The sequence below is a fragment of the Passer montanus genome, unplaced genomic scaffold (assembly GCF_014805655.1).
Source record: "Passer montanus isolate IOZ18808 unplaced genomic scaffold, ASM1480565v1 scaffold5, whole genome shotgun sequence".
NCBI lineage: Eukaryota > Metazoa > Chordata > Aves > Passeriformes > Passeridae > Passer > Passer montanus.
The window spans coordinates 4,610,702-4,625,564 of record NW_024369929.1 but is presented as its reverse complement, the minus strand read 5'-3'; positions in this window follow the sequence as shown (position 1 = coordinate 4,625,564).

Below are 14,863 nucleotides of genomic sequence, written 5' to 3'. Positions count from 1 at the left end.
TCCTGTGGAGGAAACGGGGCTGGTAAATTGAGAGAACTTGGAAACTGTGGCTCAGTGCTGTGGAGTTTCTGAACCTGCCGCAGGGACACAGTATCAGGAGTCAGGGAGAGCAATACCCAGACACTGCTGCCTGATGAATCAAGAGGCGAGTGGGAAGTCACAGCACGAGCTGCTCACGGTCCCTGAGCAGCAGTTTGGGGCTTTCTGTGTGGATCTCCAGGCACACCACAAGCTGGCAGCCTCCCGGCGGCCCTGAGCCCTGTGGAGCAGCGCGCTCCCTGCTGTGGCTGTGCCCGTGGCTGCTGCTCAGCTCCCCTGCAGCTCCCCTGCAGCTCCCCTGCAGCTCCCCTGCAGCGCCAGCTCGGCACCAGGAGCCTGCAGCCTCAGCCGTGAGCCACGCTGGGCTTTGCCAGTGAAAATTACCTGTAGTAGGACGCAGTTCTGGCATGGTTTGGGTGGAGTGTGGCTCATCCCCTGCCTTTTGCAAGTTAGTGCCTGCAAGGTGTCTACTTGGGCATGGGGAATTGCAACTGGCCTTTTATTGCAAATGAAAATGAATGGCTTTGAGGACGAGCTTTTATTTTTTTTTATTTTATTGTGTTGGAACAAGCTGTGTCCTATCCTGTGGACTCTACTGTAGGAAAAGGCAGCTTTTCTCACCTTTCCCAGCCCTGCTTCTTCTTCAGAGTGGGATAAGAAAGAAGCATAATTTCTCCAAAGTATTTTGGGTGTAGGTGTTGCATGTTGTGGCATTGTTCCAGGGAGGTGCTAAGTGACCTGTATTTTCCCTTAGTTTGTGGGGGAGGTTTTTTTTGTTTGTTTTTGGTTTTGTGGTTTTTTTTTTTGGTTTGGTTTTTTTTTTTTTTTTTTTTTTTGTTTTTTTTTTTTTTTTTGGTTTTTTTGTTTTTTTTTTTTTTTTTGGTTTTTTTGTTTTTTTTTTTTTTTTTGGTTTTTTTGTTTTTTTTTTTTTTTTTGGTTTTTTTGTTTTTTTTTTTTTTTTTGGTTTTTTTGTTTTTTTTTTTTTTTTTGGTTTTTTTGTTTTTTTTTTTTTTTTTGGTTTTTTTGTTTTTTTTTTTTGGTTTTTTTGCAAATTCACTGCTTCTAGGTGGTATGTGTGGAGATCACCATTGAGATTTCCTGGTCTCCTAATGTTTGGGTTTAGGTTGTGAACTCCCACGTTCTGGAAGGGAGAGGGAAGTAGAAAAGACAGCTGTGTGAATACATGTGTTTTGTTGTGGTATTCTTTGTTTTTTTAGCCAGCTAATGATTGTGTTTTGTTCTCATTCTCTGCAGTGCTGTGTCACTGCTGCCACTGTGGTGGGCAAATGTTAGCTGACTGCAGCCCAGACATTTTCCAGCCACACTGACTTTTCATGGGTTATGGATGCACAACTGCATTTGACATACTGTAATTATTATTATGTATGCAAAATTTTAGAGACATTTAGTAAACTCTTGTTTAAAGCAGCTGTTCTGATCACTTGGCTATTAAGTTTTCACTAAATTGCCCATTCATTTAGTGAAGCATGAAGCTTCACTGTAATACTGAGCTGAAGTCAAAGCTTGATTCCTCCAGGAACATTTATGTGCAAGTGCTCTGTTGAACTAGGATACTTGCTCTGTGTTTTGTTTAATCTCTGTGTGCAAGGCAATTTGTGAATAAGAGTTGTGAACCAGTTGCTGGATGTGAGGAGACACAAATGAACCCAGTGAAATGTGTGTGGGAAGCAAATTGGTTTTCAACTTGATAGAATGATTGAACTAAGTATTTCACTTCTAATCACCTAATATGAGTGAATGTGTCCTGCAGCAGTAAGCTTAAGAGCAGTTTCTTGACAGGAAAATTTGTAGGAATTTGTGTTGACACCCTCATTGCTTTTCTTTCGGGTTTATATTGGAGACCATAATTGTGTCGTGCATGAATTGGCAGATCTCCACTGAAATCTTGAGGGATATAAGTGGAGCCATAATGCTTAATGAACATATTCCTATTTCCTCCCTCTCTCCACACAGCTGGTATTAATGTACTTGCTTATTAGATCAAGACAGTGATATAATGTGGCAAGTGGTTGCAGTCCAAGGTTTGCTGACTCTCTGAAGCGGAGTACTTGATAGGAAATATTCTTTACACACTTCTAAATAGAAATTTCAGTTGTAAAATTTTTGTACTTTTTTTTTCCTGAAAAAATGTTTTCTCAATTGTTACTTGATGAGAGTAACATAGACGTTAAATTTACTCAGAGAGTAGTCAGACAGTGGTGGGAGTACTGCAGCTCTGGCTTAACAGCACAAGATCTCCTGCACCCATTTCTGAATTGAAGCTGTCATCTGCCCTGCCTGACCTGTGATGCCCTGGGCCCAAATACTGTGACAAACTTTGTACTGCAGAATCACAACTGAGTCTGGAGGTGCAATGACACCATCCCTAGGGGATCTTGGTGAGGGAGGCTCTGCAAAGCTGAATGCTCAGCTGTTAGGGCTCTGCCTGGTAGGTGGACACACCTTCCCAAACTGACACTGTAAGGAGAGTAAATTACACATTCAATGAGATTTACATTCCCACGTCATTTAAGCAGTTTTCCATTGAAGATGCCAGGTGTCTGTCAATGAGAACTAAAATTCCTCACCAAGAGAGGAACCTGGTATTAGTACCTGGGTACTAACTTGGAAATATGAAATGGCATTGGCACTCTTTCCTTCAGCCATCTTATAGCTCTACTGCCACTTATATTAAATTAACCTTGATTTTATTGTTTTCTTACAAATCTTTAAAAATTATTCTTCCAGAATTTGCCTAAAATGAAATGAACGTCCTGATTTTGAGTAACAGGTTATATATATATAAACATAAGCTGGGTTATCTGGCCATTATTTGTATTTGAATGTATGAAACCTTCAGGGACTGTGTGATAAGCTCTTTCTGTTTAAGTCACTGTTACGAGTGGTCTGTGTTGTCTCCTGGTTACTATAAAAGTCTTGATATAATTCTGGTTTCCAGAGTTACAGATCCATCAACTCCATTTGTAATTATGTGTGAAATTATTTTGTCATTGGCTTTCTCCCTGCTTCTTCCTTATGGGGGGGGAAAAAAACCAAACCCAAGCCACACAGATTCATAAAACCTTTCTTATATGTAATAATATTGTCCTTACTGACCCAGGTTATTTCATATTGATTAGAAGTTCCTAAGCCTTGGTTTCATGTGTCTTCCTCAGAGCTGCTTTAAGTTGGCATTGTACTGATTATAGGACTGCTTGAATGATAGCTGATGATAAATATTATCCGTGCACAGACATTGGGCATCATCATGTGTCATGTCTGCAGACCAGTTTTTTTGCCTGCACGGCAGATTTTTGTGGCTGTGAGCCAGGAATTTTAATGAAAGAAAACATCAAAGATGCAGAAGAAATGAGAATATTAGTCAAGGAAGATACACAGTGATGCTCTCTGATAACCCCTGGTAATTGACATTAGAACTATGTGGGAGCAACTTAAATAAACATCTGGACACTGAGTTTAGACATTTCCAGTGACAAAACCCAGACAGATCTTCTGGACTTGCAATAATAAATATTTCAGCGCAGTCCACATGAATCAACTTAGAATTCTGTTTTCAATTATTCTAGTTTTATAAATATATCATAGTTAATTATTCAGGGATACAGTTTCTTTTGAAGATTAAGGAATTTGATGGTTGCTTCATTCACATAAAGTTCCATTTTTCATTTGTACCAAACTTACTTCTGTTTGTACAAAAACAATAATGCAAGCTTGCCAGAAGCCATTAAAGTAGAATGCAACTGAACTTTTCCTGGGGTGGAAGGGCCTTTTCTGAAATTCCTGGCAGTGCACTTTACTTCATTCCAGCTATAGTAACCACTTAAATTGTGCTGAAAAGAAAATTATAAAAAATAATTTTTAAAAGTTTATCTCAGTATTTAGAAGACACTTGCTTTATTTTTTTACTTTTGGTAATGTGATAGTGCTAAGAATGTGGTATCCCTTACAAACAGTGAAGAGATGTTTATATCTACCAAAGTATTTTAAAAAGATAATAATGAAGCTACTAGACTGAATGGAATACTGGTTGCAGTCCAGGTCTGATCGACAGTATTACAGCTGTGAGGAGTCAATGGCTAGCAAAAACATGCTCAGTTTTTGTATTATCTCTGTATTCTTTAGAGAAGCCTCTGCTGTGGGCTCTAATTGCAAAACCATTTATTTCAGGAGGAATGAATCATGTCTCTGAGGTCGAAGAGTTATTTCCCCATTATATTAAAATTACTATATTCATGCTTTAAAATAATAATTATTATTATTTTGAGATTATATGTACCTTTGTTGCTGGGACAAAATGAGGAATTCTTCTGAAATGTACTCAGTATTTAGTAATCTTCAGTTTCCACTTTCAGTTTAATTTATGCTTCCCCACAGCCCAGCCTGTCAACACCAGCACGTTTCTGCAGTTCCCTGCCCTGGCTGTCACTAGCAGGAGCACAAGTGTGAGCTGGCTGCCAACGTTATTGAGCCACTGGCTGAGTTGTGCTATACCACTGGGTTAACAAAGTTTTGGGGGACTACTGTGCTAGTCTGACCTACAGGTCATCATCCCTTTCAGAGGCAGGAGAGGCAGACACGAGTTGAGTACAATTCAGAAAGTCTCTCTTGTGCTGGCTGACAGAGTTGCTCCTGCACCAGGCTGGGCTCGTGTGGCAGTTCAGGTTAGAAGGGACCTCAGGAGAGCTCCTGGCTGGGATCCTGACAAAGCAGTCAGGTGACATTGCTCACAGCCTTAATCCAGACTGCTCTTGGAAACCTCCAAGGAAAGAGACCATACAGCCTCTCAGGATAGCCTGTTCCCAAGTATGACTGTCCTTCTGTGAGGCCAGGGACAAAGCCTCTCCTGTCTCAGCCTATGCCTGGCTCTGTCTTTTGCTGATGTCCCTCTAGGTACTGGAGGATGCTGCTGAATCCCCTTGAGGTCTCTCTTCTCCAAGCTGAACAGGTACAGTGCTGGCTCAAGCAGCTGCTCTTTACCAAGACCCCCAAGGTCTTTTCAGCAGGGCTGCTCCACAGCTTGTCATTTCTGGGCAAATCCTAGGCAAGCATGTCGGGAAGTTGTAGGCTGACAAGTGTATTGTGTTTGGTTCTGTCACAGCTCTCTCAGATTAATAAAGAATGTTTTCTGCTTTCATATTTTAAAAACAAAGTAACCTAGACTCAGATCAGGAGAATAGCCATGCTATCCAAAACTTCACTGTTAATTAAAACAAGGCAATTTGTGCTTTGTAACCCTTTCTACATACTATAAAAGTGATGGATAAGGAAGCACAGTGAAAGCTATAAATCAGCCTTGAGTTTGATAATCTAATAAGAGCATCTCTTTGGCAGTTTCACCTCTTGCTCATTGATCTATAGCTTACTAATTAATTTTCCTTAGTTTTATCCTTGTATTTATTAGGATACCTAATTCTTTATTGCTAAAACTATGCACTGGAAATTTGTAGTGTTATAGTTCAGACAGTGCAATTTATTCATTGTTATAGGAAAACTGAGGAGGAAGACAAATTATTTAGAAGTTTATTACTTAGAGAGGTGCACTTGAGCAAAGACAGAGAATAAAGCAGAATGGATTTTCAAGGGAAGATGTAGGTTGTGAATGTTAAGCAGCTCTTGTAACAGGGGAATTATGTGTTGAATGATTCCCCCTGGGAAAGTCAGTTCCCATTTGCAGGTGCTCCCAGAGCACTGATGCAGGGAGCAGCTCTGCACTGCAGAGGTAAATGGATAATGGGATGTGGGGATGTTGCCTTGTGTGTGCTGCCCATGCCATGACTGCAGCATTCCCCTCTGTCACAGAGCAGCCACTCTTTCCAGCTGTATTTGTGGTTAAAACCTGAGGGTGTGGTTTGGACACCTTAATTTTCATGGAATTTAAGGGAAATTGCTCATCAGATCCTGAATCTGACATACATTGATAGTTCTGATTTCCTCCTGCACTTTTGTGATCTTGCTGAAAGGATGGGGCAGTACGGGTAAATGCTTTACTTACCAGCTCTGCCCCGTTCCAACATTACTTTTTCCCAAGGAGGAAAAATGCTGATAAAAAACCAGTAATAAAATTAGGTTCAAATTATTTGTAGCAGACGAAAATTCTTTTTATGCATTCTTTTTGTGCTTTGTCTAAAGGCAAAAGAGCTCAAGCTCTGTCTTGACCCTTCATTTGACTCAAACTACCACACAGTAGAGAGGAAATTAAGTTTATAGGTTTGTACTTAATGGTTGTTGAGACACTTAACATATGTACATTTAAAATGTTAACTCATATCTCTATTTCAGTGGTTTTATTTCCTAAATGATTATTAAGTTTTGTAGAGATGCAAAGATAACAAACTTCTCTGTAGTACATATATTGCAAGCTGGCTTTTGTGCTCATGTGCCACATACTTATATGCAGATAAATTTGAAAAATGAAAAGAAAGCAAGATGTAGAAAAAATGTTAAGTAAATATTTCATTAGATGGTAAAGCTCTCACTTTCTTTATAAATAGCATTTTGTTTCAAACAAACAAACAATCAAAAAACCTCAACAAAACCCCAGAGCTGAAACCAAAGCAGCAAAGAGCATATATTGTTACTAGGTTATCAGAATCCTCCTGCAGAAAAGAGTACAGGTCAGGTATATTGGACAGATGTTAAGAAGAGCTCTGTTCTCTCTCTTGCAAGCAGTTCTCATGGTTATCAATTGTGTTTGGCTTTTAGAATAAAGGTAATTGGCAAAGTACCAGGTCATATTTCATCCATTATGCCTGTCTTATGAAGTATCACACACTTCTTCCTAGAATAGGTGCTCCCCCGCCTCTCCAGAGATCAGACTCTGCTTTTACTTGTGGAATGGGTCTGTGGGAGGGTCACCCAAACTGCACTCTTCCTATCTTTTAAAAACAGGGAGATGAGAGATAAAGTTTCATAGGTCTGGAGAGAGCAGCAGTTTGTATTTCAATCTGTGTCACATCTGTCTGACTCGTGTATGTGGCCCATAACTCTCTGCCACGTCTTTGGAGGGAAGTGCTCCAGAGGACTTGGTGTGCTCTTTTTTGTGCTTTAGTATGTTAGAAGGGATAGCTCCAAAATATTTGGAGGCTCTAGGAATTGGTGATGTAAAGATTAGGATGAAAACCCAGCACACCTTTTCCAGATGTGTAAGGAAGGACGGTATGACACTCATTCTTTAACCTAGCCTGTATTTACGTTCCCTGTGAAATTGATGTCTATGTGAATAACTTTACTGGTGGAGTAGAGGAGACATGAGAGTTAAGTTACACTTTATCACAGAACTTGATATGAAATCCATACTTTGTTCCCTGGACAGTGCAGTGAGATGGATATCTGTGGTAATGTAAGGGGATGTTTGTAGGAGTGCTGTACGTCACAGGGCTGCCCTGGATCAAATAGCATTTAAATACATTGTACGTGGGCTTTGATCAAGGACCACGGGGCCACAGCTAGCCCATGGAGCACCAGGAGATCCACATACAGCCTGCCACTGCAGCAGGAAATGTTTTCCCAGGTTATGGTTTTACTGTTACTAAAGCTGGAGATGTACATACAGGATCACCCAACAGTACTAGTTAAACCAGGATGCTGTGTGGACACAGAACTTACTCCTGTTCTCTGTGTAGCTGGAGCAGTCCCAGGGTGATGGCTATGCTGCCTTTATGACTCTTTGCCAGCTGTGTAAGGACAGCACTGGATCTGGCACACAACCTGCCCAGGAAGAGTTTTTTTTCAGAACAGCTGGAACAACTGAGACTCATGTGATCAGTCTGATCAGTGTTGCTATTGTTTCACGTGTTTTGTGGTTGGACTAGGTGCTTAAACCCAGGTGATGTCCAATTGAGGAAAGTCCCAATTTGTGTGTCTGCCTGAAGAATCGATGTCCCCTCTGTGATCACCCTGTTCCCCACTGCAGAGCTGTGCCATACAAGGCATTTAGTGGCTTTTGTTGTTGTTCCAATGTTTCAAGGCTGCCACAGTAATTTTAAAATCTAAGGTAGAGAGAAACCAATTTTTTTTTCCTCCCCACAAAAACAGCCTTGTCTGGGACCTGTTTTATGGTTTGAAAATGGTAACTAGTGTTTTGTGTAATTAATGCACTCCTGGTGTAATGCCATGAGGAACCCTGTGGCTCCAGGCAGCACCCCAGAACCCTGCCTGGCTTGACAGGGCGATGGAAAAAATGGAATCTCATTAGCACCAAGCTCTGCCTGGGTTAATGAAGCCCTGTTAATGAACAATGCTGTGCTAGGTAGAGTAACCTCATGTCAGTAGACGAACTAACCATGATCAAGTTTGGATATTAAGAGGGTTTGAAAATATCTTCTGATAGTTTTATTGATAATACAGGTACATGCAACCTTGCCTGATCCTATTTCTGTTCCCAGTGCTTGAGGAATATAGCTGGCCTGTTTGTAGCTTCTGACTAACGGCAACTCTAACACAATTTTCTGTGGATTTATGATGTTCAGCCAAGCTGATACAATCATGTAATAAATATCTATTTTTTCCCCGATACTTTAATTAAATATCAGAGCTCCTTACAGAGCTTCAGAAGAGGGGAAACACACGCAGTGGGAGCTGCGCCTTGCGAGTCACTCCCAGCCCGGTCTGTTCTGTGGGGAGCAGCCCCGCTCGGGCCGTGTTTGTGAGGGCGACAGTGCCAGCGACAGTGCCAGCGGCCCCGGGCGGGAGGGGACGGCGCGGCCTGCCCCGGGCTGCCAGGAGCTCGGGGAGAGCTGAGGGAAAACTTAAAATGGGCCACAGCCCGGAGGTATTGTACTCTCCCTGGCTGACAGCCTGGGCTGGAGCGCAGCCAGCGAGGGCGGAATGGGGCCCTGGGGCTCTGCAGATATGAACAAAATAAATAACCCCGCGCAGCGCCCCTTGCGCGCCGCGCGGAGCCGGCAGCGCCCTCCTCCGCGCGGCCTCCTGAGGGCACCGGGCAGCCGCGTCTGCTTTCTATTATTAAAAGAGGGAAATGAAAAAAAAAACCCACAAAAAACAACACCCCGCAATGTAAACATTCTTACAATTGCTGCGGAAACTGGATATAACCAGGTTATTCAAAGGGGAAAAAAATTAAGCCATCTGTACATGCCAAGTTTGCCTTCACATCTGTTAATTGTAAGGGGGTGATTTTAAAAAAGAAATCGTGTTTTAGAGCCTGGTTCGGCAAAGGCTGTGAATGTGTACTCTGGAAAAGAAGGTTAAATGTGCCCGTGTGCCATGAAGACCTTTCCATGCCGGTGGCCATGGAAAAGACACCGTGTTTCGCCGGGCTGCGCCTCGGGATCAGCGCGGGCCGGGGCTCCGCGGGCCGGGGCTCCGCGGGCCGGGGCTGAGGCTGAGGGCGGCCTGGGCCGGCAAAGCGTCAGTGCTGTATTGTCAGCGCTGTGTTGCTATTACCCTGTCAGCAATGCACAGTAAGAAGAAATGAGCCCTGTTTAAAAAAATATTTGAGGACAGAAAATGTCAGTGTTGTTGCTACTATTACATTTTAGGAATGTATTTTCTTACTGTAACATTATTATGTTACTCTTACATCATCCACAACATGACATTTCTGAGTTCAGTAGAGTAATTTTAACATCACATAGCAGATCTTTTACCTCACAAAATCTTCAGTTGAGTTAGCTTGGAGACATGCTTAAACTTAAAATAAAGACAAGTCAGTTTTGGCTCTGCGTGCTCATGTGAGTGCCTATCTCTGGTGGCCTGTCTTAGAGAGCCATGATGCACTTCTTACTGAAATTCTGATTTCAGTAGGAAAATCTAAAACATCAGAATCATTGGTTCAAACTACTGAGCTCTGGTTTCTTGGCTGTTACTTGAAAATTTCATCCCATTAGAAACACAATGTGTCACTGCCCATTATTTTATCGTGAACTTCAAAATATTCAGTAGGGTTTGGGGGCTGGTGTTTGTTTTTCTTTAACACCATCACCTGAAACAGTCATACATGAACATCTTGGCTTCAGCTGTATAAGGTGAGTTTCTATGCCTGAAATCTGGAACATCAGCCCTAAAGGTAAAATATTTTCTTAATTCTGTCAGTTACAAAGAATCCAATGCATGCTCTGTTTACAAATAGATAAATAAATAAATCAGTCAATTCCCATGATTTTCTGTTTGGAAATTTGCTAGATTTTTACTGTTTAGAATTGTTAATATTGAAAATAAATACAGCAGAGGAAGAAAGCATTTTCCGTGCCTGATCAAATGAACTCTTAACATAATTTGGTTTTCTAAGTGGCCTTTTAATTTTAAAGAACAAGCTATTCTTATATAAAGATTCCTTTCATTAAGTTGTTTAGATGTTTTTCTAAAAGGAATTTTTTGGTAAACTTTATTTCTCAGTAGAATAATAATTAAAATAGAAATAAATTAATATTCAATAACTGGAAGTTACAACACACACAACAAAATGGTTTAAATAACCTCCTGTAAAAAGCAGTCTTTACTGCATTATTGAACTGTTAAAGCTCAAGCTTTAAGATGCAAGAGTGTTATCAAATTATGACACAATCCTCCTTTCTAACATCTTTAAAGGTACATATTGTAGAAGTTTACATGCATAAATAAGTTTGCATACATATATGACACTTGGAAGCATTTGAACAAGATGCATTAATTTAATCTTTCAGTGAGGTTTTGTACATATTGCCTTGCAGAGTACTTGGGGGAGCATGAGTATTTGCAAAGATATCTGTGACATCTGTTCTTAATATTCTAACATCTTTCTTCCGTGTATGTTTGATAGACAACATATTTTTGGCAGTCTTTGTTATTAGAATTGCCAAAATGTTGATATTGAGTGCCTTGGTTTTCGATGAGTGCAAGCCAGAATGAGCCTTTTCAGGGATTCATCTTTGGAACCAAGTTTTTTCTAGAAAGTCATGTGTTTCAACATTCTTTTTAGGTAATCAGAAATAGATTTATAATAGAATAAGGAAATTATTTCTGTTCAGGAACAGTTGTTCATATATGTCTGCTCCTTCATCTTCATTTCTGATCTGTGTATTTTTAAACATGACAGTGTGTTAGAACTCCATCCAAGTACCAGGCCATGGGATTTTGCTTTACTAGATCCTTAACCCTCCTAAATGCCCGTTGTAAATGCATTGATATGAGTGTATAAATGGCATTTCATTAAGGGATTTTCTGAGACTCAGATGTAACAGTGTTGAGCCCTGTGCTGTGCAGTTTTTAGAGTTCTGAGTAGAGAGTGAAAGGCACAGCCATGAGTTAAGTGCCAGGGCTTCTTATAAAATATGTGAGAAGCCCCCTCTGAAAGATCCATGTAAAGTCCAGGTAACACCAGAAAGCAAAAGGAGGAACAGTAAGGAAGTACCTCTGGGTACTCTGGGTTAGCAATCTGAAAGGAAATAAGGTTCCTGGGCATTTCTTTTCAGAAGCTAAGTGACTGTCATTTCTCTGAAATCACACCATCCAATGATTAGGTGTCTGTAGAATTCAGCTGGGATTAAATCCTTTTATTGCAGAGCCTGTGCCTTTCAAGTCTGTTTGTTGAATGTCTTGGAAAGGTTCATTAGCCAGGGGCCCACGAACTGTCCTGTACTGGTACAGGCTGATATCCTCAGGGAAAGCTGTTACCCAGTCTAGCAAACCTCAGGGAGAGGGAGAACATGGATTCAAACAGATCTGACATCTTGAAGAGAAAGATCAGGTTCCAGTTGCTCTTCAAAGCAGTACTTTGGTGGAGAAGCAGTATAACCCACCTTTTCCTACCCCAGGAAGACAGACAAGGCTGCAGCTGCTTTTTCTGGGAGGCCAGTGTGAGCAGTAGGAATGCATTCTGGATCAGACACTAGTGCTGACTGCATGAGTCCTGCTGGTAAGTGCTGAACTGCATAGTCCTCCCATGTGGCATGTCAGCAGGTATGTAGAAGCCAAGCTTTAGGTATGAAGACAAATTCAAGGTGATAACTGAGGCATAGATCCTTCAGTGAGAGAGCATCAGGAGGGGGTTTCCAGCCCTGTGCTGCAATTTTTAACCTATGTGTGATTTTCAGAGCAGAACCTAAGTGGGAGCTGAGTGTAAGTCAGCTTTATTGATTGGACCTACTCACCTAAAAAAGTTGGAATTTAGTCCTGTGTGACCAAAAATTGGTGATGGGGATATTTTATACAACAGATACATGAGCCAGAGGTCTCATGTTTATATCTGTTTCAGAATCTGCAGAAAACAACTGTGAAATGTCTTGCAGACTCTGAGATCCTGGCCCTGTCAAGGTCACAGGGGCATTTCATAACAACTTAGATCAAATCTTGTAATGTGATATTTAATTTTGACTGTGAAGGCTTCTCTTGTAGAAATAAAATTAATTATGCTGCTTTATAGTGTTGCCCTATGTTACAAATATTTATTTGCCAAATTAGTGTTTATTTATAATCCTGTAAGGTCAATGTAACATCAGTGATGAGAAAATTGCCCCAGAAGTGGAGAAACACATGCCCTCAATCATTATCACCCTGACTCACTCCAACTTTACTAGAATTTTATGTTGTTTCTTCTCCCACAACCCCCAAACTGCTGTTACCCAAACTGAGGTAGACATACCTTTCCTGTTGTAGAAGGAAATCCCTAGACATGAGACCTGTAGTAGTGGTTATTGCTCTGTAGCTCTATGAATGGCTGTGAATTCTTTGTTCAGCATGGAGAAAGAATACACTTTATAACGCACAAGACACCAGCAAAGTTTTTTCTTGAATTGCCTGAATAGTGTCACTGCCATATGTCACTGTGACAACAGACACACACATCAGAATGTCTTTCTGACTTGGTTTTTTGAGTACAGTTCTCATACTGGTGATATTTTTATTCCTGCCATAGTTTATCTAAATTACTCATTTCCTATAGGAAAAAAAATGAATAAGTAAGAGTAATGAGTAATATTTTCAATATTATACTTTTGGAGCACAATTTCTTCGATAAGGAGTTTACTATGTGGATTTTGGCTTCAGCTGCCCCAGTCTGAGTCAGTATGAACTGGAAGTGCATCCTGATACATCAGGTGCTGTGTGCCAGTCTGAGCCTTCAGATTGGCAACTAGAACAACGAGTCTGCAGCATCTGTATGAGGGGTACAGCCCTCTCCTGAAGGCCCCTTTTATTTCCTCCCTGGCGTTTCCTTTAGTATCTGTTGATTCACTGATCTTAAATGAAGCAAGTCAGTATTGATGCAAGATAATTAACAAATATGCAAGCAGGCATGAAATGCGTCTGAAAACTAGAAGAGCAAACAACAAATAAGGGCCAAGGGAGACTCGTCCCTTTGCAGAAATGTGCAATTCGGCTTTCTCTCAGTAGATGTCAGCAGCACTACAAATTTGCCCAGCTCACCGCCTTGGGAGCCCTTCTGTTTACAATTTTTATTAGTTCACAATTTCAGATCCAAAGGATTCAAAGAAATATCCCATCTAAACCAGTAGAAACTATTGCCCTCTGAAATGGGTTTAGAGACTTCTGTTTAGCATCTTAGAATAATATTGTATTCTCAGTAATGCATTTTTTTCATAGAGAACTTAGAAGGGGCTTATTGCTACATTTTTAGAATTTTCTGAACATTTACCTCACATTTGCCCTCCAGGCAAATGTGGAGAAATATAAGATGTCTAATATTTTGCTTCTTTCTGTGAAGTAAATCAAAACCGTGGGAATGTTTTCATATAATTTGATTTACTCCTGTCTCCTACAATACATCTTCAACTCTGTTCAATTTACTCTCTGCCTGCTATAAGAAAAGGGTACAATCATATTCTTACTGAAAGCAATGGCAAGTGTTCTTTTGGATCTGCTGGGAGTTGTCAGCCCCAGAGGAATTCACAACCACAGGGGAAGGATGTGGAAGGAAGTTTCTTGTGTGTAGAATTTTGTGTGTGTATGGCAGGGAGAGAAAAGGGTTGTTTATTTCAGTGTGTAAGGAACATTCATTTTGCTGCATGTTATAAAATAAACAGAAATATTTCAAAATCGCCATGTACATGAAATGGGGACAAGAAGATAAACAATCCAGTGTTTATTTGGTTAGAAATGAAGAAATTTCATTATCTTCTCTTTCTCACAGGAGGGGTCTTTTCCTTCATCTGATCTCCAGCAGGAATCTTTAAGTTTTTTTGTGGTATACTGGGGACTTGTCAAGTGTGGCAGAGTTGTACTTTTGGAAGTTAAGATCATACTCTGAGACAGGATCAGCGCAGAAAGCAGCATTGGCCACTTTCCCACATGTCTGTCACCATCTCCTTTGGAAGAGCACCAAAATGAGCAGCAGTAAGAATTAGAGGCCAATTCAGCCACAGGCAGTGCTGGGGACATTTTGTGTGGCATTTGCTTGGCTCCAGGAAAATAGGCTGTGACTGTTTTATCTTGACTGCAGGGTGTGCCTACACATGCTGTAGCCAGCTAGAACTGGCCAGCTCCAGAGCCAAACTTCTCTAACCAGGGATGCTTATTTCCACACATGCCTGCAGCCCACCCCTCTTCCCCAAATTTGGACAGGAATCAGGTGGAGTGATTTTAACTTAGTGAAGGGAGATAAAGAGCTGTGCTCCCCAGCCTATGCTATTGCCAACAACACTTGCAATTATCACACTCTTAGCAGCTTTGTAATTTGTTTTCCGTGCCATCTTCAGACCCTTTTCACTTCCTGTGTCATGTGCAACTTTACTGTGTGTTGCCTTCCATCTGTAGGTTGGGGGCCACTATGTCATACAATTCCCTTTATATTTATTCCCCACTCTCTGTCCTTTCCCATGATCTGTTCCTTTTGGTGTTCTTTAGTGAC